The following is a 24,245-nucleotide window of genomic DNA, read 5'->3' as shown; positions in this document are numbered from 1 at the left end:
GACAAACATAAGTAAAGAATATGTACAAAAACAGAATTCAAAGCTGTGGGTTTACTGTTTGGGGTTATAAGGTCAACACATCAAAGGTCTCACCACTTTAATCAGTCTGTTTTTGGTGAGCTGTACTCAGCCAGTGGTAGGTTTTTAGTCATAAGTTACTTCAGCCATTTACTCCAAATACTGTAGTAAACCACCATTAGGACAATGAAAACCCCTGTGAACTTGAACTTACCTCACTAACCCTTAATCCTGCTTCTTAGTACATATCTCATATTTAATGCAATGTGGACAAACATAAACAAACAAATCCACAGCTCGCATGACATTTGGACTCAAATGCTATAAACCTTGGGTGACATTACAAATGTACAGATGGTGCAGAGGGGAACAGGAGGCCTTATGGTTGTATTTTTCTTTTTGAGAACAGAATGGTAGGTTGAGTGACGATACTGAGACATACCACTCATATACTTGTTTTTGGTTTTTAGGCTGACATGCCACATTTAGATTTTCCATCTACACACTCACAGCATCAGTGCATCTTCATATTTTTCTTCCAGATTTCTTGACACTCTGGTAAATTACTTCAGCCTAACTGTCTTCAAGCCTGAAGCCAGTAATGAAAACAATTACCAAAAGTAGAAGAAAAGTCATGTGATCACATAATAATGTGTAAGAGTGAGTGCAGGCTGTGTTTTAAACACAGAGAGTCCATTAGAATGGCACTAACCAGGCATTAGCTCAGTCCAAGGCTTAAGAGCCTATTTTCTATCTGACCCATATTGGTTCAGTCATTCTCACACACACGCACACGCGCGCGCGCACACACACACATACATACACAAAACTCAGCTTACAGACATGGATACTAATGCACAGTTCACACAAACAACCTGCCATGAATGGAGGATGCCATATGTAAACAGGGTACAGGGATTATGGTGTATATGGGATTTCCTGAAGAGTGATACATTACTGAGACACATTAATGCTGCTGCAGGATATAACACTATACACTATGAGAGGACACTGCTAGTTCTGTGGAGATGATCTCATGTATATAAGCCTTCATAAAACGACGTGACCAGTGAGTGAGAAGATCATGTTGCTCCATTAGGAAACATTCAGTGACTAACGTGGAAACAACATCTACAGATCAAACATGGGCCGTTTCTCAATACGCGTTCTTGTCTGTTCTTCCATTCTTGTGTTCTTGTGAAACGTCATCAGTGGCTGCCCAAGTACTGTTCCAATTGTGAGTTCACATAAACCAAGAACACATGGAATACCTGGATGTTGTTCTTCTGGTAGCTTAAACCAAGGATACACTGGTTGGTGACTCTTTTAGACTTGGCTGGAAAATTCCGAAGATGCAGTTCGTGTCAGCCCGGGCCCTGATCCTGCCGGCTCAGCTGTGAGCCGGGCGGCCATGAGCCCACAGGCTTGGGCAGAAGCCCACTGGCTCAGCCGGGTGACTGCGCCCAGCTGAACTGACAGAATGTATTACAGTTTTGAAAAATATACAAAATGTATAGACGACATGTAAATACTAGTACAAATGTATTGAAATCAAATCATTTGACATTGTGGTGATTTGAGGGAAATATGTTAGGGAGCAGATGGCAGAAATACAGCAGAGTAAGGGAGAAAAGTTCACAAGTATGCAGCCGTTCCAATTACAGATAGACTTGTGTTTTTAGGAAGTCTGTTCTCTGGGACCATTCTTACCAAGACCGTACTTCCCAAGTCCACAAGACTGTATTCTGGGCATTCTTGATACTGAGAAACAGCCATGTTGATTGTGCTGAGTTACATTAAATGTTGATGCATCATGTTGATTTTTTAATGATTTGTTCATTCTCTTTAATCAGTGTAAAATAACAAATTGAAATCCAAATGGAGGCTCTTTCCTGTGATGGGAAGATGATGGAAAGTGAGTAATATTTCAAAATAATTTAAAATAATCTAACTCTGATCCTGTCTCATCATGTAGGTTTGTATTTCATTATTTGCAGAAAGTCTTAGATTATTTTAAGATTGCTTGTTATTTTAAGATACTACGTTGTCATTTTGACAAATTTTCTGCCTATTCCATGTTTTTCCTTAATACCTCCACCAAGGAGGTTATGTTTTTGCCAGCATTGGTTTGTGTGTCTGTCTGTCTGTCTGTCTGTCCATGTGCAAAATAACTCAAAAAGTTATGGACAGATTTGGATGAAAGTTTCAGGAAATGTTGATACTGGCACAAGGAACAAATGATTCAATTTTGGTGATGATCGGGGGGGGGCACTGATCTGCCTTGGCGGAGGTCTGTGCTCTCTGAGTCCTTTTCTAGTTCTATTATAGCTTCTCATTATGTGAAAGTTGTCATTATTGCTATTTTGAAACACTAAGCTCTTTTTTTTTTTTAAATAAAGTTTCTACTTATTTATACAGAAAGATTACTGTTATATTGAGAAAGTTTCTTATTACTGAAGGAAAGTCTCATCATTTTGATAAATGTTTGGGTTATTTTAAGAAAATTACTTGCTATGACAAGATACTAAGTTCTCATTTTGTGAAACTTGATGCTATTTTGAGATACTTAGTTTTTTTTTTGTTTGTTTGTTTTTTTTTAGAGTTACTGTTTCAGAAAAACACTGAAGCTAACTTTCACATAACAGTAATATATACCAGAATCCGTTCATTCATTTTCTGAACTGATGACTGACAATCCTGGCTACCAGTGGGTGAAGGTAGGATTCACCAGTTCATCACAGGGTTGACAAATATAAATGAACTACCATTTACTCTCACATCCACACCTATGGGTGGTTTAGACTGACCCATTAACCTTGAAGTGCACATCTTTGGACAGGCAGCGGAAGTTGTCCAATTATATTATTATTATCATTATTATTATTATTATTATTATTATTATTATTATTATTATTATTATTATTATTATTATTGGGAGGGGGGGCTGCAGACACAGGTAGGACAAAGGATTTTGCAGTGAGGCTTAAGTGCTAACCACTACACCACCATGCCATCCCATTTTCAAGAATTTCAAGCATAAAATAAACTAAATCAAAATGCAATATTATCCACAAATGATTGTGCGTCACCAAACCACCCATACTGCAGCTTTACATACAACTACACAAAGTACTAAGAAGATGTGACCACAGCGGTACTGTGTACAACTACACAAAGTACTAAGAAGATGTGACCACAGCGGTACTGTGTAATGAGATGCAACCTTGACAGAGACAAATGTGCTGATATGACACTATCATTATGCTCTTCAGTGTCTCATCCAGGTACAAGAACTAATGCCGAACAAGTGATTACAGTGTAATGATAATACAGGTTATAAAGTTAGCAGCCTGAGAAAATGACAAGATACTGCTCTAAAAGTTCCTTCCTCTGAAAAACAAGTGTTTCTTTCGTGTTAAGTTTACCTTCTGCAGACACTAAGAGCATTCATCAGCCTAAGGAGGGTTTCTATATGTTTGAATTCCATCTCAGATAGTCTCAGACACTTTTTGATTGTTATTGAATGTATTGTGTTCAAAGCCTCTGACTGCATGAGTATTTCTGTACATTGTTGGAAGATGTTTGATTTAGTTGTGAATTTTGATTGATTGTGTGAGTTCAGTGCAGATGGCTGGTGGAGAGAAATGGGCGCCATAAAGGAGGAGGATGTAAAAAAAAAAAAAAAAAAGAAAAAGAGACATGCTGGTATTAATGAGAGAGAAACTGAAGAGGTGTATTAAAAAAAAGTCAAGATATGAAACTGTTCAACTGTTTTAAGACCTGCTGTGAGACAATTGAACAAAAACAATACAATGTGATGTGAGCATACTTGCAATGTTTCTGTCCCCCAATTAAAACAAGAAAAAACACTGGAGAAAAACACTTCTCGGCCCATTCCAGCAGAGAGGAGAGCTAAAATAAAGGTCCACTGCTTCAGCATATTAGTTACAGATATTACATCGTAGACACTTGACAATGTAAATAACCAGCTCAGTCTATAAGTAGACTTTCCGCAATTTCTGTGTGTCATTGTCAAACACTGACCTGAACCAGTCAACTGAATTTTACTGTGACCTTTTCACTCAAGGGCGCCGGTAGGTAGATCCACCACTGAAGTGTACCAACAAAACCACAACCAACCAAATTCAAGTCTAGTTGCTGCATCTAGTACCTAAATGGACCTTTTAATTATGTGATTTACAGGTGGGGACAGAACCTATAGGAAGCAGCCACTGCAGGCCAGAAGTAGGGGGACCAGATGTCCCGCTTTGTGCGGGACTGCACAGCATTATGACCATTTTTTCCACATCCCACAAATTGAGACAATGTCCCACATTTGATTGGCTCTGTGTCTCCAAAGTGCAGGGCAGTCGCCTTCCTCCAAACATGACTTTCATTTTATAGCGGTGACAGCGCGATCACCATTGGCTGTGTCCTCTGTCAATCAATCAACATATATGTGGGGTCATTAGTCCATCAACCTGTCACCGGCATCCTCCTGAGCTCCGCCCACTGACACAAAGAACAAAGGCGAAAGCCTCAGACACCGACATGCAAATATTGGCGGAAACCAAGGAAACTCCGTGCAAAAAAACGAAGACGATGCAGCTACAGAAAAGAATGGGAAAATGTTTATACATGGGTGAAAGGGGTGGGGGATGATTCACAGAGGGTACTCTGTGAACTATGTCAAACTTTTTTCTCCATCGCGCATGGAGGCGAGTAAGACTTGAAGCGATGCACTGTGATGTCTGGTTAGATTTGATCCATACTCCCTTTCACCTATTTTTAAGTTTGGAGTTTGAACTGAGAGACAACAAACAAATATGCTTTGTTTTATTGCACATAGATTAATTCACATTTGAGGGTTGAGAACATGTACTCAAATAAAAAAAAAGCTGATTTAAGCATTTAATTACAATATTTGAAAATTGAGGTTTCTTTTTTGAGTTTTTACAAGTAGATTTTTTGTTTTGTTTTCACAAGCATAAAAAGTTGTTGAAACCTGTGCAAAAAAAGCAAAAAATAAATGCCCATTGCAAAAATATGCATACTGTGTGCAACCAAATGAAATTGTTGTTATTCATATTTATAAGCTCGACAATAAGATGCACATTGTTTAAAAATCTAGACCTTGTTTCAGCGTTACAGTTACGTGTCCCACATTGGCCCACACAAACACATTCCTTGTCCCACATGTGACTCGTAAGCACCTGGTCACCCTAGCCAGAAGTGACGTACCTTTGTTGATTCCGGGTGATCAAGTGCGAGTAAACAAGCAGCAGTCAGTGAGCAAGATTGAGTGGAAAGCATGTGTTTGTGTTAGTTCGTGCAGCCATAAGCTTTGCACTCCGCCATTGTCCTAGAGACGTGACCCAGCACTGGGCAATAATGTGTCATCTTAGACTAGTGTCTGCTGCATGAGGTCAGTGACCAGTCGACCACAGCCCAGGTAATTGGACAAATCAACAAGTGTGCATCACTACAGTCTATGAAGAAGGCAACATGTCACTGACCATGCCTGACTGACAGAGCAGTGACTTAACACTCGCACGTAATTAACAACAAGCTATAACATAAGTTACCTAATGGAACTGCTAGTGTTATACGTGATGTTTTGAAATTGCTAGCAATAAAAATTCACTGCAGGTACCCTTTAAAGAAACTTGATATGCAGTGATTTCACAGCAGCTAAGGGGATTTTAGATCCTCCCCTTTGAGTCCTAACAACAGCTGCTGTAAACCCACTGTAATCCAAGTATTTAAAGCAGGGGCGGGCAATTAATTTTCTTATGGGCCACATAAGAAACTTTGACAGTTGTTAAGGGCTGTACCAATACACTTGCACCTCTGCTCAATATATATGTCTATTAAAAAACAGTAAATTAAACGACAATACATTGAAAATTTGGAGCATAGCTTTGTTTGTTTGCATATCTCAGTTCTTTTTTTTCTTTACTTCTGATTTCAGTGAACAAATACTTAGAAGTCCATGTTTTGTTAAAAACTCTACATTCTGAATCAATCATTCTTTTTTTTACTGTTAGCTGGTATCTTCATGGACAGAAACTGACCAACAAACCAATCAGTGCATAAGTCTTATGTTAAGTAAGTAAAGTACATGTGAAAAAAATTTAATTTAGCCAATCCTTAAACATAAAAGCAGGGCTGTTGTATTGGTTGCATCTATTACAATGATATATATTTGCATTGACTTTTAATTTGTCAATTACCTTATTCGGGCCAGTCAGGGTCAGCTATTCGGCCACATGTGGCCTGTGGGCCATACATTGCCCTGATTTAAAGAGTGAACATTCAAGCTGGAAAGTGAGATATGAAGTCATTACTAGGTGTGTTTCTATCCAGCTGTTTTTATTAGTATTTTCCATTTGTTCATTTAAAAAGACAGTACAAATCCAAGGAAACTGAAATCTCACAAAAAGTTCTTACACTTGGGAGAGGTGGAGAAGTTGGTATATCAGCAAAAGGTAAATGTGTAAATAAAAACCAACCACAGACAGCAAATAAACTCATGCAACAACATTTTTACAGGGGTTTCTCCTGTATTCTGAGGTTTAGACACAGCACCAAAGCAAAATGAATTAAATGGCCTTTCCTGGTTGCTCACCAGTGGACTTTATGAATTTTGTTTTTAACCTTTTTGTTCTTTATTTTTTAATGCTTCTATTTTTTTGAACCCAGGTATGGGAACGTACGAAGAAGACCTAAACCAGGTCAAACCTAAGCTGCAGAAAACCTCTGTAAAACTCTATTTTGGTCTCCTCCCAGCTGAATTTCTGAACAACGTAATCGTTTGAGTCAGTCGTGGGTTGCAGATAATAGTACAGAATAACATCCGAGGTCCTTCACAGTGTTCATGCATCTGAAAAGCAGCTTGTCCTCTGCAGAATTTATTATTTTTTATTTTTTGTTGTGGTTGAAAGTGACTGCGGCTGCTGTAAATGCGAGTACTGACATGAATGTCTGAAAAGGTGACATTTTACTGACAGCAGTTATCAATAAAAAAAATAATAATGATAATGGGGGGGCTAAGTAAAATGCCTGGGTGCTTTCAAACAATGATGCAACTCCACTGTAATGGGCTCTTTCCCTCATCTGCTTCTCTGTTCGCCTTTGCTTCCATTTACTTCTGGGGAAACACAGTGACAGTCAGAAGCACTCCAGTACAAGGAGTTTTCATACTGTGCACAAATGAAAAGACTGCATTTATGCAACTGCACATACTCTTACTGAAGTACTGTTCTTAAGTATGGAAACAGAGGTACTTTCTTTGAATACTTGGTAGTTCCGTTTTGTCCACATGTTCCTTTACATATCCCACAAATATTGTACTTTTTATTCCATTTTGTCGACATTTGTCTGACAGCTTTTCACTTCATTTAGTTTGTCTCCAAAAATGTGGTGACCTTTTATATCTGCAATAAATTGAAAAGATTTTCCCCCACATACCAACAAAGACACTTAGGGATTCTAGAGGTTATTTCCCTTCAAATGAGGTGTCAGTGATAATAAGTGCTTTCACTCCAGAGTTGGTTTCTGGGTTTTTTGGGGCCATGTGAATCAAACTGTGATTCAGATCACAGAAACTAACCTTGACCCTAAAAACACAGCTCTGAGTCAGCTTCAACAGAATACAACACAACTCTACTTCATGTGGCTGAAACAGAAGTTACCCTGCATTAACCAATAGACAAATGAGGTTCTAAAGGTTCTATTTGTTTGACAAAACGTAAAAGCAAACTGGGACCAGGTCTATCAAATTGAGTTCACTGGACTATTAGATGTGAAAATGACTTAATTTTGGCCTTGTGGTTCTTCAGTTACAAGCTTTGGAAATTGATATGGCAAATAGGTGGAAAATTAACTCAAATTAGGTGGGAAGAAACAGATTAATTTTGCACATTGTTCATTAAAATACAATTATGCAACTACAGTGCCCAAAGACAGACTCCTATCAATAACACCACCACCCACTTTATCGTTAATCACCTCAATCCACTTAATCTTAACACCCCCCCCCCCCCCGCCCCCCGCAAAAAAAAAAAAAAAAACACAAAAAAAAGCAACTGGATGGCAGACAAAACATTTTCAAGAACAAAAAAAACAGCACAGCTAAACTTTGAAAAATAGGACCAAGGGACCTGTAGTCCAATGGCAAATTGAAACACATTAATTAACATTTGTTCGACTCTTCAAGGTCACTCAAGGTCAAAGGTCATGGCATCAAAAGAAAACCCATATGTGACTTCTTATCTATTGCCAATAGTAATTATATCAATATCTTCAGCTGTTTTCAAGTTATAGCACTTTTAAATTTGTCCTATTACAAACCAATGGGGATTTTTAAAATTTAAAAAAATTCATAAAAAAAATTCAAAATCAACATTTCCCAGTTTTTTTGAACAAACTTCATAGACCTTACCCCAAAGATGTTCCACAACAAATTTCAAGTCATTGTGACTGACAGTTTCAGAGAAGAAGATTCTTGAAAAATTGTTTATGGACAGACGACAGACAGAAGGACAGCAGACAGATGGACGATGGACAGACGGATGACAACTGATACCAATAGTCCAATGAACCCTTTTGAGCCGTTGGACTAAAAACTATTGAGGATGAACAACAACCTGGACAAATCTATGACAGATATCTGACAGGTCCAATTAACAGTAAAACCATGCAGATAGTAGAAGATAAAAAATAGTAATAAAAAAATACATAAATAATACAATAATAAATAACATTCATAATAATAGTAGTAGTAGTAGATAATGTCCAAAGAATGACTGTGGCTTTACCCACTCCAACGGGAACATTTAACTAGGAGCCAGAAAAAAAGGTGTTCTGTGTAAAATTAGTGGTTTTCTTATCCCACTCTTGAAAGTCAGTGTACCTTTTGCCCATATGTGAAAAAAACATTTCCTTTGTAAATAAGATCAATAAAACATTATAAAATGACTCTTAATGTTGTGAACAAGTGATATTGTGCACACAAGGTTGTTTTTTCTGTGCAGCTTCCTTGTTTCTGTCTCCAGAGTCATTTTGTTGACATGTTCATTTGTCCTTTGAATAAAGCAAATGTTCTCAAAATAAAGCCCACTTGACACACAGATACTACTACACACCAAAGTTAATTCATTTTTAACTGCTTTGTGGAGAAATTATGGAATTTTAACAGACTCTAGAATGAAGCTAGTTTCCATTTTTTTTTCTAATACTAATAGGACTAATAGTGGCAAATAGTAGAATATACCAACACTACTGTGGAGGTGCTCTTTTACCTGCCCAGTATTTAAACCTCCTGTCAGTTCATCCCTCCCTTAAAGCTCCCACAATTCCATGGTTTCTTTTCAGTAATTGTAATCCAAATGGTCTGAGAGAAAAACAGATTTCTAAGATGTCACCTCCTCCTCCATCTGTTAATATAGAATAGAATAGAATAGAATAGAATAGAATAGAATAGAATAGAATAGAATAGAATAGAATAGAATAGAATAGAATAGAATAGAATAGAATAGAATCTTCAAAAAGGTGTTGCAACAAAAAACATACATTCATTCATACAACTATTAGCATCCACACCCTGACAATTACACACATACAATCACTTAAAAAAACAATAAAATAAACAGTAGGCAGCGCCTCAAATCCAGAGAATAAATATAAAATACATTGTACACATGTAAAAATATTGCACAAGTAATGTGTAATCTCAGATATGTAGAAACATGTATTTCTTGGTGGGGTTTTTTTGTATTTCTGTGTCTTTAAGGAGCTGAGTATCTGTTAGTGAGTCTGTGTTTTACATGAATCACCTATCAGAGGTCAATGGGTCAAACAGACAGTGTCCTGTATGTGAACTGTCTCTGGGATATTGATGAATCTGGTGAGTTGTGGATGTTTTGAGTGTCATCAAAGGGAAGGGTTTTTTGTGCTGTTATAATATTGCATCAGTTGTGAGTTAAAGGTTCAAGTCCTTAACTCGACACAAATACAACATGGTACCATTGCTTCATTTTTCTAGGGAAGGTGTGAAATGAGTTCATGTTTTGATTTGGACAGAGATGAGAGAGCTGTAGAGGAAAGGCTACGTAAAACTCCTACAGGTTTTCCTTCTATATTGTCCATCACATGGACGTTAACTCTTCTGTGTCTGTGGCCTCTGTCCCTCTCTGTGTCCTTTGTTTTGGTGTAAGCCGATGTGATCTGTCATTAGCGATGCTCCGTCAGACTCCACCTGCTGCATCATATCACTGTATTCGACCTCCTCTTCCAACACCGCCGTACACCAGAGCCAGCACTCACCAAATATTGCAAAATGGTATCAGTATGACCCAAATGCTACAGCAGCCACCCACACCTCCATCTCCACTGTGACAGGGAAATGGAGCTCACAGAGTGGAAGGATATGAGTGTACTGACACAGCAGGACAGGGCTTCACAGCAAACAAAGTATTTGGTATTGACAGAACCAACAGACCATTCTGTGGAGGGATATCCTCTACTCACTGCCATCTTCTTTTATCATGTACCAGGTTTAACTGACAGGGTTTGTTCTTAGCTCATTCTTTTGCATTTGTTTCCCCTGTGGCAGTGGCAGTGATAATGTGTAGTTCTGTGAAACGGTTTGGAGTGGTCTGGTCAAAACCTCTACGATGATCAAAAGATCATATAAGGTATCATTTAAGGTAGACTTGAGAATCTTGATTTAAACCATTGTTTTCACCACCTCTAGTAAAATGCAGGATTCTTACAAACAAACTATACCAAGTTATCCCTAGGTTCTGCTTTTTTGAGTGTTTCTGTTGATGGCATTTGAGTAAAACCGTGTAATTTTGCATAATTTATTACTGATATTGTTGCAGTATTTAGAGAATTGCAGATGGAAATTGCTCATTGATGAAGTAAACACCACATCCATATTCCCATATTCCTCTATCTGTGCATCATAATCTACCACAGCTGCACTGTTTCCTGGTAATTGCCTGACTGGCAGTCGTCCATCACCTAATTTGTCTCAGTTTCATAATTAACTAAAATATTTTAACACTTTTCATAACAACACAAAAGATTTCTGCAGCAAGTTTTGGTGCCGTTGCTTCAGTAAATCCTGTGCAGAACCAGACTTGATGCTTGTTAGAGTTCTGCTACACCAGTGCTGACTAGAAATCTATGAAATCTCACTTTCTGAAGTCCATGTGATGTTATGTTCGCAAAACAACACATTACACAAACTCCAGCAGGTTAAAGAGAATTGAGCACCAGACCAAGGCCAGTATATTAGCTACTGTCCCTCTGTAACGATGGGTAGCTGTTACGTCGTTTATAGTTTGTATGTATATATTGACAGCGGCAGTAATGCTGAATTTATGTAACACATGGAAGGATATACAAACGTTGTGTTTTAAATTTAGATATTTATCGAACATTGTTTGCATTCTGTAATACTGTGGGAGAGTTGTTGTTTCACTGCAGAGGAGTAACCTTACCATAATCTGACTGCGATTAGCTTACATCCAAATACAGTTAATATTAGGCCTGTAATGGTACACATACCGAACTGAACCATTTCTGTATGCACCTGTTCGGTTCGGTACACAGCTGTACCAAAACGGCACAGTATGTTGACAAAAAGAAAAAGTAACAACTTTAAATCTGCGCAAGTTCCACATGGACATACTGAAGGAGCGCACACTGACCCGAAATATAAAATAGCAGCTGATATAAGGTAAAAAAAAAACAACAAATATGATGTCAACCTGGAAGGAAGAGATTGAAGACCCTCCACCATCATTACAGTCCCGTTTGGGATCACTTTGGGTTCAGGTGAAAGACAACTGCCTATGTCTGGTAGTTCTGAAACACTTACACTTTCTCTCTCTCTGTCTGTCTCTCTGTCTATCTCTCTCTCTCACACAAACGCTGTATAATTGAGGAATAGAACTCGGTGACATTGACAAGTTTCACTTTACATGCTTTCTCCACTATATTAATGCGCACAAGGCCCCCACCCCGACCAAAAAAAAATCCCCCCTCTGTTTTCGACAAATCGCACCCTGCATGCACACACACACACACACACACACACACACACACACACATACAAATACACAAAGTGGCCTAAACAGTTTGTTCACTATCCTAAAATAAATAATTAGGTTAATTTTGTTGTCAATGTTGCTCTTAAGTTTGTTAAAAGAGAATACAAGTTTGCCCTCTTGTTAATGTTGCACTTCATGTGGAATTTTGTTGGTATTTTTATGCAGAATGTGAACTGACAGAACTGTGATTTGACTTTTGTTGTTTGTTGAAAACTACCTTTCTGGGAAAAGTGCAATACTAATGTTTAAAATACATTTAGTAGTATTTTATTTATTTTATTTTCTATTTGATTTATAGCAGCAGAATTATATTACTCCTGTTTTTCTATATTCTATTATCTCCAAAAATTAGGGGGAAAAAATTCATAATAAATGCATTTAAGACATTTTGAGGGGTTCTCTTTCTTCCCGTACCAAACCGATAAAAAAAAAGGAACCGTGGCTTTCAAAACCGAAAACGAAAATTTTGTGTACCGTTGCAGGCCTAGTTAATATCCATTACAGTGCACATGAATATCACACCAGTTCAAAATGAGACAGTGTGATCAATAAACCCTGTAATACTAGCTTCTTAGCCCTTGAACATAATATGTGAAGTATCACAAATTCTATATCAAAAAAAATAAATAAGTCATAGTCATGTATAGTTTTCTTGGTTCACTTCTATGATGAAGAATAACAAGGAAGACATTTAAAAACATGAAGCTACAATGTAGAGAGCATCAAATGATCTACATTGTTGATTGTCATCAAAATGGACTCCTCACTCATTTCAACACACAACATAAATGCAAAAAGGTTATTAGTAATGTCTGGATTGTTGGTGTTGTTATTTGTTTGACACAATCTATACATTTCCTCTAAAAAGGGGATTCTATGTTCAGTTTAGATCACAAACTAATTTCATTGAAGTACAATATAACATTGTCAGATCATTATTCAGCGATTACTGTAATTTCTCAGCCGGGAGTCAACACCAGCCTGAGTCAGACTCCAAATATAAATATAAACTCTACAATACATTACATGTCTCTTAAGTATAATTTACCATCGTGGCCAGACATTTTTGACTCATAGGATAAATGTGATTTCAACCTCTAAGTCCTTGAGAGGCAGGTGGGGGACCCAGAGCCTCTCGAGCCTAAGATAAGATAAGACTATTTATTTATCCATCAGGTAAATACAGGATTACATCACATGATGTAAACAGAGCAACAACCATTCTCCATCACATTCACACCTAACGTATAGTTTGACCAGTTACCCTTTGAAGGGGCAGGTCTTCAGACGGTGGGAAGAAACTGCAGAACCCGGACAGAACCCATACAGACATTAAAAGAACATGAAAACTAATCCCTACACAGTAACAGATCAACCCTAGGACCTTTTTGCTCTGAGGTGATAGTGCTAACCGCTGCACCACTACGCCACCAGACCAAATTCAATCCACAGATTTACTCACAATATTTAACCCTTTGTTGTTCTGGACATCTACTGTTAATGTCCAAATTCAGTCCCCACATATGTCTCAATGTATCATCCAAAGTGTAATTTGTAGGAATGTACAAGCACTGCAAGATGGTTGTACCTTTTACAATAAAAGCCCTGTCAGGAAAGAGCTTTTATTTTGGAAAGTTACAAGATGGGTTGGTTTTGTCATGCAGCACTTTAACCTTAAGTGCCAACAGCTTTGATACAAATGCCTGTTTCTAACAGACAAGCTGCTGCCTTCTGCTGCCCACATTAGACGAAATATGGCATTTGAAAATGAAAAATTCACAGGAACATGGTCAAAATATTGGTAGATATTGTGTTTTTGTAAAAAGATGTACATTTAGAAGCTCTTATGCTTAGATTGTATTAAACAATGTTTCACTTTTCATTCAAGTAATCATTTACTAAGTATAAGCTAATTTCTCTTTAAACACAGTGTTGATGATCAGGGATCAGTTGATCATTGGCCATTTTTCTGGAACATCCTGCCCTTCTTCTTATTTGTCCCCACAGTGTCCTTTGTTTGTTTATTCCTGGAAGCAGAGATGCAGGGTTTGTGTGAATAGCAGGTGCAGTTCGCCACATTTCTGACCCAGGTGTGCATGTTCAGCATGAATATGACCCAGAAAATGCCTCTGACGGTCTGTCTGTGACATGAGTTAGAATTACAAATGTACAGACTAAAACTAGAAATCAGCTTCCTTGCAAATCTTGTGATATACAGTCAGTCCATAAATACTTCTGTGTTAAAGATGGTTGTAATTCTTAAAAGGCTTGTGGAATATATTTGTTAATTAAAGCTGAAAGTCCACACTTCAATCACATCTTGATTGTTTCAAATCCACTGTGGTGGTGTACAGAGCATGCATTTGTTCCAAATTTTGCACCTATGTCCTGCTGTCATCTACATGTGCTACCTGTATCCAAACATGCAGTTGTGGCTACAACTTTTGGCAGTCTCACAAACTGACTGACTTAAAAACCTTAAGCACCAAAAGCTTCCAAAAATGAAATCAGTGTCACTACCAAACATTTTGGCTATGATTGGATTCTAAGACCACATGTGAGCATTTTGTTACCAAATATGTTTAGCTAATTTTAACTTATTCCGTTTTACATTTTTTCATCTTCTTCTGTTTAATGGCAACCATAGCTTTGTTTAGCACTCTGTAAGTGGTTAGAAAATCCGACCCATCCAAACCCATTGACACAGTAAATGAACTGAAAGACGTGTCAGTTTGATCAGTTTTGTCGGCACCTGCAAATCTGGTTCAGATTAAACCAAAAAGTCTAAAAGCCTGGAACAAATGCTATGTGTGGATGTGCCCTAAACCTCAAAATCACAGGGTTGAACCAATCACAGAAAGGGATATCATTACTCAGGTTTCCATCGGTTAGCCTGCAAGTATTTGTGTGGCAGAAAGAACCAGAGAACACACAGACACCAGGAGACTATGGAAACTTCACTCAGGACCTTTTATTTTTCTATGAGACAACAGTGCAACCAGTGCACTGTATCTCCCCCCTAATAATAGTAATAACAGCCCATAGATGCCCTCAGATATGACTAGGAGAATGACTTTATCTCAATGTACATCATGTAATGATGTACATGGGTGTCCAGGGGACCACCACCACCTTCCCTTCAACCCTGTAAAGGATTAAGCACCTATAGAAGACATCACATATTTTAACTGTACTTCAGCCAAAAAAACAGAAATTTAAGTGCCCATTAGCACTGAATATTACTTTGAGCTGTTTGACAAGGAATCCATAAAATGAATGTGAAGCATTACCTTCACCTTCTGATCCACTGGTTGACATCTATCTCTCTCCTGTCACTTAGTTATTGACTCTTCCATTTTCAGAGCCTCTATCTAGCACTTGTTTCTGCAGCATTACATGGTGCTGTTTCATTGCCATTTTCCATCTAATGTGACATTTGCATTTCTTGTGTTACTTCAAGCAGAGTCCCAGCTTTGTCTTTGGTCCAAACATGCCTGATGTTTGGACATTTTTGCTGGAGCAGAAGCTTCGGTGATGTTTCATCTTCACTTACAGATACAACCATCTACTTGACTTATGAAATGACAGGTGTTTTTAAGTTATTTTCAACATGACTGAGTAGTGTTGATAAAAACTACAAATTTAAGTCTATAATTCAGGCCTTGAAAATGTCATTACCATTTGTTGTGGCTCTCAACACTAGTAATTAATGAGCCTTTGTTCGTTGTAGTCTGATTTATTTCCAATCTGCCATAAAAATCACAGAGGATTCAGCTGGCAGGATTATGTTTTCCAATTTTCCAGACAGCACTGTGAAAAATAGCAGTCAAATCTGGGGCAACCAGCTACCTTTGAACCTATGAGTCTGACTGTCAACACTGCAAACAGGCACAGAAAGGCAACATTTGGACCCAGAAGTTAAACAGAAATACAGGTTGGATAAGCTATGTGCGTGGTTTTTTAGTCCACAACCTGAACTGTAGCCAAGTGTCATATGGTACTGAAATATACAAGTGTTGTTGGTTTACAAGATCAAGTCACAAAGCAAACCTGCAATGCAGTTGTATTTACCTGACAGTTACTTTTTATTTATATAGTATATATATATATATATATATATATATATATATATATATATATATATATATATATATATATATGTGTGTGTGTGTGTGTGTGTGTGTGTGTGTGTGTGTGTGTGTGTGTGTGTGTGTGTGTGTGTGTATGTGTGTGTGAGCGTGCGTGCATGCGTATGTGTGTGAGGCTGCTACCTCAACAACAATGACCCAGATAAGTGGGAGGAAGGGAGGAGGGAAGGGAAGAAGAGAGGGAGGGAGGGATCTTATCTTATTTGAGGGGGTCCCCTCCTGTTGAAAACATGCTTCTGTGTTTGAAACTGAGATGATGCTTTGGGGCATAAAAGACGGCAGGACATACACTATTAAACTAACAACAATAGCAAAGTCGTGCTACTCAGTCATTTCTAAACATATTGGATATATTCATGTTAAAATATAAGATTGTAGTTTTGACAGTAGTTTTGGATATTATTTTATAGTATTTAATTTACTGTGTTTTTTTTTTTTTTTTTTTTTTTTGTCAGAGAAGTACCTGGAAAAAACTCATTATCAAACTGTGTTTTGGGGGCTTACATTTAGGCAGAGGTCAACACATATTTGATGTCCCACTGAAATAATGTTGCAGTTGCCAACAATAGTTGTTTGTATTGTCAATTAATTGTTGGTTTTGGTCATGTAATTAGGTTTGTTGACAGTAAGAATTTATAGACAATTACCCATGCTATTCATTTAGTTTATAGACGTATTAGCAATGGAGTGAGAACTGCTTCCACATATAAATGCATAGCCATAGACTGAACACAGGCGTTATTTATGTGAGTTAATGACTTGCCATTATGTTGTTTTCTGTAAGGTACAAAGAGATAAAATTTCCCATGATTTGTGCCCAAATGGGGGAAAAAAGACTTCTTAAGAGATGTTGAGATCTTTATCCAGTGCAGCTGTGTTTTCTGTCATTTTTCTTTGATGCTACCTCTTCAACACTAGCAATCTTCTCACTTTCCATCTCATCTCAAAGCTTATTTCACATCTGACATGACTTGGAGAGATAGACGTTTAAAAATAACATTGTCTTGGGAGAATCAAGCAGTTAAGGGTGCCGTGTGTCATGCAGTAATCTCATATTCTTAAGAAGACATAAAGGGGCTGGGAGAATAGTGTGGGTGGTGTGGGTGCTGCTAAGGATTGTTGTAGAACAGATAAAATGTGCTGTTCAAAGAGGCCTTTACATGAGGCTGTCGCAGTAGGAAGGGTGTTAGAGGTCACAAAATAACTCTATGATGCTTCGTGAGTTAAAATAGAAAAATGAAACTCTGCCAGTCTATATCAGTTTTATATCATAATAACTAATGACATAACCTCTTGGGTCCATTATATTCTTACAATTACACCAGATCTGACCTGAAATCATTGCTTTGGTATGTGTGTGTGTGTGTGTGTGTGTGCGTGCGTGCGTGCGTGCGTGCGCGTGCTTGCGTACGTGCGTGTGTGTACATGTGTCTGTTAACAAAAGATTAGAGTTGCTTTATCAGACCAAAGCAAAGTTTTTCTGTTGGAAACTATATCAAGGATCTGAAATTGACATGAATAGTTTTACAAAAAAATTTCAAAGATAAATGTAAGGTGATCTAAAAGCAGCATACAGAGTCATGTACACCAAGAATATGATATGGGACAGTTTCCAATCTGTAGACATATGCAGCATGTCATTCCTAAGCTGTTTTTTCCCAGCATTTCCTGTCTCATTTCAATAAACACACAAAAAGACCAAAACTAAATCTTCAAACAAATCATAAAAATGTGCCCAAGTAGCATTTGGAGACCAGGCCACAAGTGGTAAATGATAATATTGGGATGAGGTTCAGAGTGATTTGATTAACAATGGAAAGTCTGCACATTGTTGAACAAAACACAGTTTACTCAGGTTTACAAAAATTTACACTGATTCCCTTGGTGTGTTTCCATCAGTCTCTTATAGTTTACATCCATTTGCTGCTGAAATGACAAAAATTCAAAATAACGTTGAAATATCACCCAAAAAATGTTTGCACTGTTTGCAATGTTTGATGTGGGAAAGATCAATAAAACCCAAGTAAAGACAATATAAACAAATTTACTGATTAATTGTCTGTCTGCATGTGTAGAGTTATAAGCAACTTTGAACACTGAATCGATACAAGAAGGAAACAGAACAGACATGTTAGATAGAAAACAACCATGAAAATGATAAAAAAATAAATAAAAAAAAAAAAGTTTAAAAAAAAATGGCTTTGACAAACTGTGGAAGAGTTTGAAACATGCATAAATTTACTTGTTTTCCCATTATCAGTTAGAATTTGAAATAGTGGTGGATGAAACCTCAGACAGTCTCAGGAACAGAAGAGGTTTGTCTGTAAATGAGACTGAAACAGCACACACTCAGCTGAGTTGTCACTAATTCACTACTTTAGTGAAAACATTTCTCTGCCAATGTGCTGAAGAGCCTTCCTAGATTTACCAGCCAAATTTTTAATTTGTTTTGTATCTTTTAAGACACACAACAGAATTTTGTTTTAGAGTAATTTGTGTAACAACTTTATTTTTGTTCGACATAGATGGAGCTGCAGCTTGGGCTTTATCATCCAGCAGTGGAGATGCTCACATTATCATTACAATTACAGCACGGGAGGAAGTTAGCTTAATGTATGTGCTTCATAAACATTGGTAAAAGTATTACATAAAAAAGCTTAAAGTATTTTATAAATGGCTAATGAAACACTTTGAAGTTTGTGTTGACGTGTGTGTTGTTCTGAGAGATATTGATTTGTTGATTTTCGACCTGGTGTACTGTGTCACTGCTATAGAGGATGAAAAGAAGATTAAATTAGGCTTACGCTGTCGGGGGCCAACTACAAGGGTATATCCCCAAATTCACCCTAATCCTCTGCTATATATAAACCTATCCACAATAATTGTTACACAATCGATACAAACTCAGTTTAAGCTACATCAACCTGATAGTGGCAGAATAATGGTCAGAGAACCAATATTTCCCCCCAAACACCACTTAGTGAATGAAAATGACACCATATGAACTCTGGATGGTAGCGAGAAAATGGATATTTGTAAGATGAACAATATGAACAAAATTTTATCACAATCAGCCTTTTATTGCTTCATTAAAGTCCAAAAAACTGATTTTCAACTAAAGCCCTCCCATTTGGATAACTTACAGTACTCATATAGAAGCTGAAATTGATAGGGTTCTTCCATTAGGGGTCCCCTATGCTGGTTATCAAGGGATAGGAAATCCAACCAAATCTGTTGTAGTTATCACGTTCACACTAAGAATAACCGGCGGCAGTGGCAGTGGCAGTGGTGGCAACAGCAGCGGCCCCTGAAATCAAGTTTTGTGGATATAATGATGAATACTGGGTAGAAGAAATAGAAATCCAGAGTGATAGATGCATCAGGGTGAGAACATAGGGGAATGAAGTGATTACCCATAATGCCTAGTGTCTGCAGTACAAGCCTGTGGGGGTAGTGATTACCCATCATGCCTAGTGTCTACAGTACAAGCCTGTGGGGGTAGTGATTACCCATCATGCCTAGGGTCTACAGTACAAGCCTGTGGGGGCAGTGATTACCCATCATGCCTAGTGTCCACAGTTCAAGCCTGTGGGGGCAGTGATTACCCATCATGCATAGTGTCTACAGTTCAAGCCTGTGGGGGCAGTCATTACCCATCATGCCTAGTGTCTACAGTACAAGCCTGTGGGGGCAGTGATTACCCATCATGCCTAGTGTTTACAGTTCAAGTCTGTGGGGGCAGTGATTACCCATCATGCCTAGTGTTTACAGTTCAAGTCTGTGGGGGCAGTGATTACCCATCATGCCTAGTGTTTACAGTTCAAGCCTGTGGGGGTAGTGTTCTGATATGGGGTTGGTTCATTCGGTCAGGTCTAGGTTTAGTAACAATATGTGTCCATAAAATGAATGAATGAATGAACGAACGAATGAATGAATATAATGCATGAAGAGGTCTGAACATCAGTGGATTTTTTCTTTCCTGGTATCACAGGCATATTCCAATATGACAATAACCAGGACTCATCAGGAACAGACTGTCAAAGAGTGGTTCAGGAGCAGGGGACATCATTTCCACACGTTTTGTCCATCAGTGTCCAGACCTTATTGTGATATCACATAAGTATTATGTGGCATAAAAAATGTGAACCACGATCCCATATTGAAATGCAATACAGTGAAATATTATGTGGCTTTTTTTTTGTCCGGGTAGTGTATTTGTGTGGTTTGGTAACATTTGATTTGGAGTGTGTTATGCTAGCAGCTGCTCATTTGTTAATGTTAGCAGACGAACTTACTGGTAGCATTGTGCAGTATGAGCAGAAGGAGTTAAAATTGTGACTAAAGAACTGACAAATAAGCTTACGTCGATGCTAAGGTAAATAGTTCTCGATATCTTTATTGTTAAGCTAAATTGGGGTGGCAGTATGATTATAAAAAATAAACAGAGTAATCAATCAAAGTATCCAAAAGTACCCAAAGTACTGTCATTTGGATTTAACAAAAAATGTAACAATAGTGACACTTTATGAGTAGTTAATAGTTTGTCTACATGTAACTGTGTTAATAGTTGCTACTATTAGCTTCACTCTAGGGATGCATGGATCTCATTTTTTTAGCTCCAGTAGTCTTTAGCCATCCATTCATATGCATGGGTCATAAAATGCAACTGTAGTGGGATCCTTTGCATTGGAATTTACAACCACCGTTCAACTATGAAAAAGGCTATTTGCTTTTAACAAATTTCTAATTCCAGAAATTGTCAAAATAGCCTCTTCAGCTTCTCCTCTGTTTTAGGTCCTGTTTACACAACAATGGTTTTTGGATGAAACGCGAAGATGATGTGTTTTGACCTTCAGTTTACAAAGAAATGCCCTTTTAGATGACCTAAAACAGAACATTTTCAGTCCTTTTAGCCTTCCAACGTAAAGGGGGATTGTTTTCACACCGTTGTTATGTGAACCTACCAAGGGAAAGGAACTACTTTTGTGTTTTGAGGTGAAACATTGCACAAACGGGGCCGTACTTGTCAGTGTTACAGCTGCATGTTTTAACGAGATAAAACATCAGATTTAATGCAGTTTTACAAGCACACAAACAGAACGACTGACCTGCACTAACAGTAACTTACAACTATGCTGAAAATGTCAGTATGAGTGAGCTCAGGAAGAATAATATAGGACTTATTAAGCCACCAAAGTGGCCAAATTAAAGATCAGAGTACAGAAGGGATGATGCAATGGACCCAAAGGAGAAAGAGATATCATTCTCTATCTTTTCTTTCTGTCAGTCACCAACTTACGTCAGCCAGGCTAAAAGGGCAGAGTTTCTTCATGATTATGCAGATCTTCTCTTCACCAAACACCATCTTTTTCTACCATATAGTAAAGAATTACAGACATATGGCATCTTTGTTCATTAGCTTACCTTCTTCCAGGCTTCACCCAGATTTCAATACTAATTCTATTTATCAAACCTACTCTTTTTTTTTTTTTTCTTTATGGGGAGCTGAGACAGGAATACAAATGTTTCTTAAATGTATGGATAATTGATGCCCATGAAAACTTAATTAAACTCTAATGAAACTATGCAGGGCTCAAATTCCCCTGACAAAGCTGATGCAGTTTTGGGGGGCCAGGAGCTATTTTTACTTTGATATCTTGCACTTAATAATTGTTCTGGGCGTAGTGTGACAATTCCCCAAAATTCATTATTTGGTGAAAATGAGGGAAAGCTTTCAAAGTAACAAAAGACATGTGAACTTCAGCAATCAAAAGACACCCCAACATGCTCAGCTTTAAGGCACACTTTTGAGTTAAACTAGGTGACAACTGCTCGGTTTGAGTTAAAGAGCAAAACAGTTTCCAGCAAACTTTGAGCTGTTTTCAGCAACACTGATGATAAATGTCAGGTCTCAGAACCAAAGTCTATTGGGGCCAATGTTCTCCGGAAACCTGTGATTTATTACAGCTCGAGTTGTATTTTATTTTATTTTTTTGTGTTCCAGACATTGAGCATTTTGATTTAAGTTGAACTAAGATAAACTACTGAAATTGTTTAACGTGGATGAAAATTGGTCTTTATCTAATTGCTGAATTAACAAGAGTTTGGGCAATTTAAAAGACTGCGCATCATATTAGCATAATATTAGCATTGGCTGAGATTGGGATTATCCTATTTCACCATCAAAGAAAATGTGGCTGTTGTAGCTTAAAGCAGTTGACTATTTAAAAGATGAAAAGATGAAAGAAAAGACAAAGGCCTGGCTTCAAATTTTACATTTTGAAAGACAAGTGGAAACTGGATTCAACAACATCCACCTACCTAAATCCTGCTCGCTCTTTAAGTCTTTACACATTGGCATGACAAAAAACTCCAAAAACAAACATGAAAGTGCAAAAAATATTTTGCATCAAATCCACTCACACTTGCAGAGATACATATTTCCAACATGTGCAACAGTTGTTCAATAAAACATTAAAACTAGTGCTGTCAAAATTAACATGTTAATTTAGGACATTCACATAAAACATTTTTAAAAATTAATCCAATTAAAGCAGTTTTGTTTACTTCCTGTGTTGGCTGACGCTTAACCTCTGGTCATGTGATCAGCCAATGGCTAAAGGTTAAAGACCCCAGAGTGCAAAGATGGATAAGGAGGATAAGGACAGACTTTTGGATGCAATGTTTCACTTTAAGAAGTTGCCCAATGGCTCATTGGACAAATGAGGGTAGTTTATCTGTGTCGTATCACCTGACAGTAAACACCTGCTGAATCCACCTGTACAGGGTCTCCTAGTCCACACTGCAGGGGTGTGGTACTCAAGGGCGAATAATGAAACCTGTGAGTGAAAAATTAACCAGTTTCTTGGGTACTTGGATGGATATAAACTGACAAACAGAATTATCATAGACCATGGACGGATATATGTCATTGTGCATCAGGACATACCTGTAAGTCTACCCATGAGAGGAACCATGGTGTCAACACTACTTACAGTGTATGAGGACAAGGGGACCAGTGTGTTTTCACTCCTTGGCCAACTTCTGGCCGAAGTGGTGCCTGGATTTATTTGTTCTTTATAATGTACAGAGTGATACAAAACTAAAGCCAACGCTGTAGTATGTGATATATTTCTTTGACAATAATACTATATAGAGTATAATAACAAGAGTGGTCTGCTGTGAAGACGTTGCAGCAGTGTACTTTTGCACTGTGGAGGCCTCGGGGAAGGTGGATTTTTCCTCTACGAAATGAACAGATCCAGAACCTTTTAAACTCAGCAGGAGTAATGAAATGGCAGCAGGCCGTCCAGTCCACTGATGCGAAGACAGCCATATCGGCCGACTCGAGCCGCCTCTCAGCGGAGAGCGTCTGCTTCCAGCTGGAGTAAAGTAGGTTGAGGTGTTTGAGGGAAATGAGTTGGTGTAGCAGCTGCTCTATCTATCCAGTAATCAGCCCTGACCAGAAGCTCACAGTAAAACCACTGTGGGGGCTCTGAGGGTCCACAGGACCTGCACTTAGAGACTATAACTGAAAGTTGGAAGGGAAGGTTTAATGCCCTCAGATAAAATGGCTAAAATACTCCATAAACGATGAAATTCATCAGAGACATTTCATTTAAAAGAGTCCATGAATGACAATATTCTAAGTGAATTTTCAACAGAAATGATGTCTGTAGATCCAACATTTATACACCACAGCTTATAATGTTATGGTTTTGGCTACAGCTTGAACTCTATTTTCATATAACAGCCAATAGGCATGTTTAAAATATGCTGGGTTAGCTCTTCCCTTTTTCCTTTTACTCTGTACTGAGGGCAACAGAAAACTCAGTATACTCCTTTGACACTGGCACAAATACAAATGATTTTCAGATGACTTTTAGGGATGCTATAGTCATGAAAGGGGACAATTAATTGGCATACAGATAATTGAAATTTACAACTTAACTGTTTT

At 37.9% G+C, this 24,245-nt stretch overlaps 1 long non-coding RNA gene and 1 pseudogene across 1 annotated transcript; both read right to left on the bottom strand.

The window, feature by feature from the left end:
* Positions 1-24,245, bottom strand: part of LOC115424370 (carbonic anhydrase-related protein 10-like) — a 195,821-nt pseudogene that overhangs the window by 110,362 nt on the left and 61,214 nt on the right.
* LOC115424381 (uncharacterized) lies at positions 1,557-24,245 on the bottom strand. The gene is made up of 4 exons (XR_003936078.1): positions 24,235-24,245; positions 16,519-16,524; positions 12,615-12,624; positions 1,557-1,687 (listed from the first exon to the last, which is right to left on the bottom strand). It is a non-coding gene; the product is annotated as an uncharacterized LOC115424381 (long non-coding RNA).

Source organism: Sphaeramia orbicularis, chromosome 8 (genome assembly GCF_902148855.1).
Source record: "Sphaeramia orbicularis chromosome 8, fSphaOr1.1, whole genome shotgun sequence".
In the NCBI taxonomy this organism is placed as follows: Eukaryota; Metazoa; Chordata; class Actinopteri; order Kurtiformes; family Apogonidae; genus Sphaeramia; species Sphaeramia orbicularis.
This window is presented reverse-complemented; position numbering and strand designations above follow the sequence as displayed.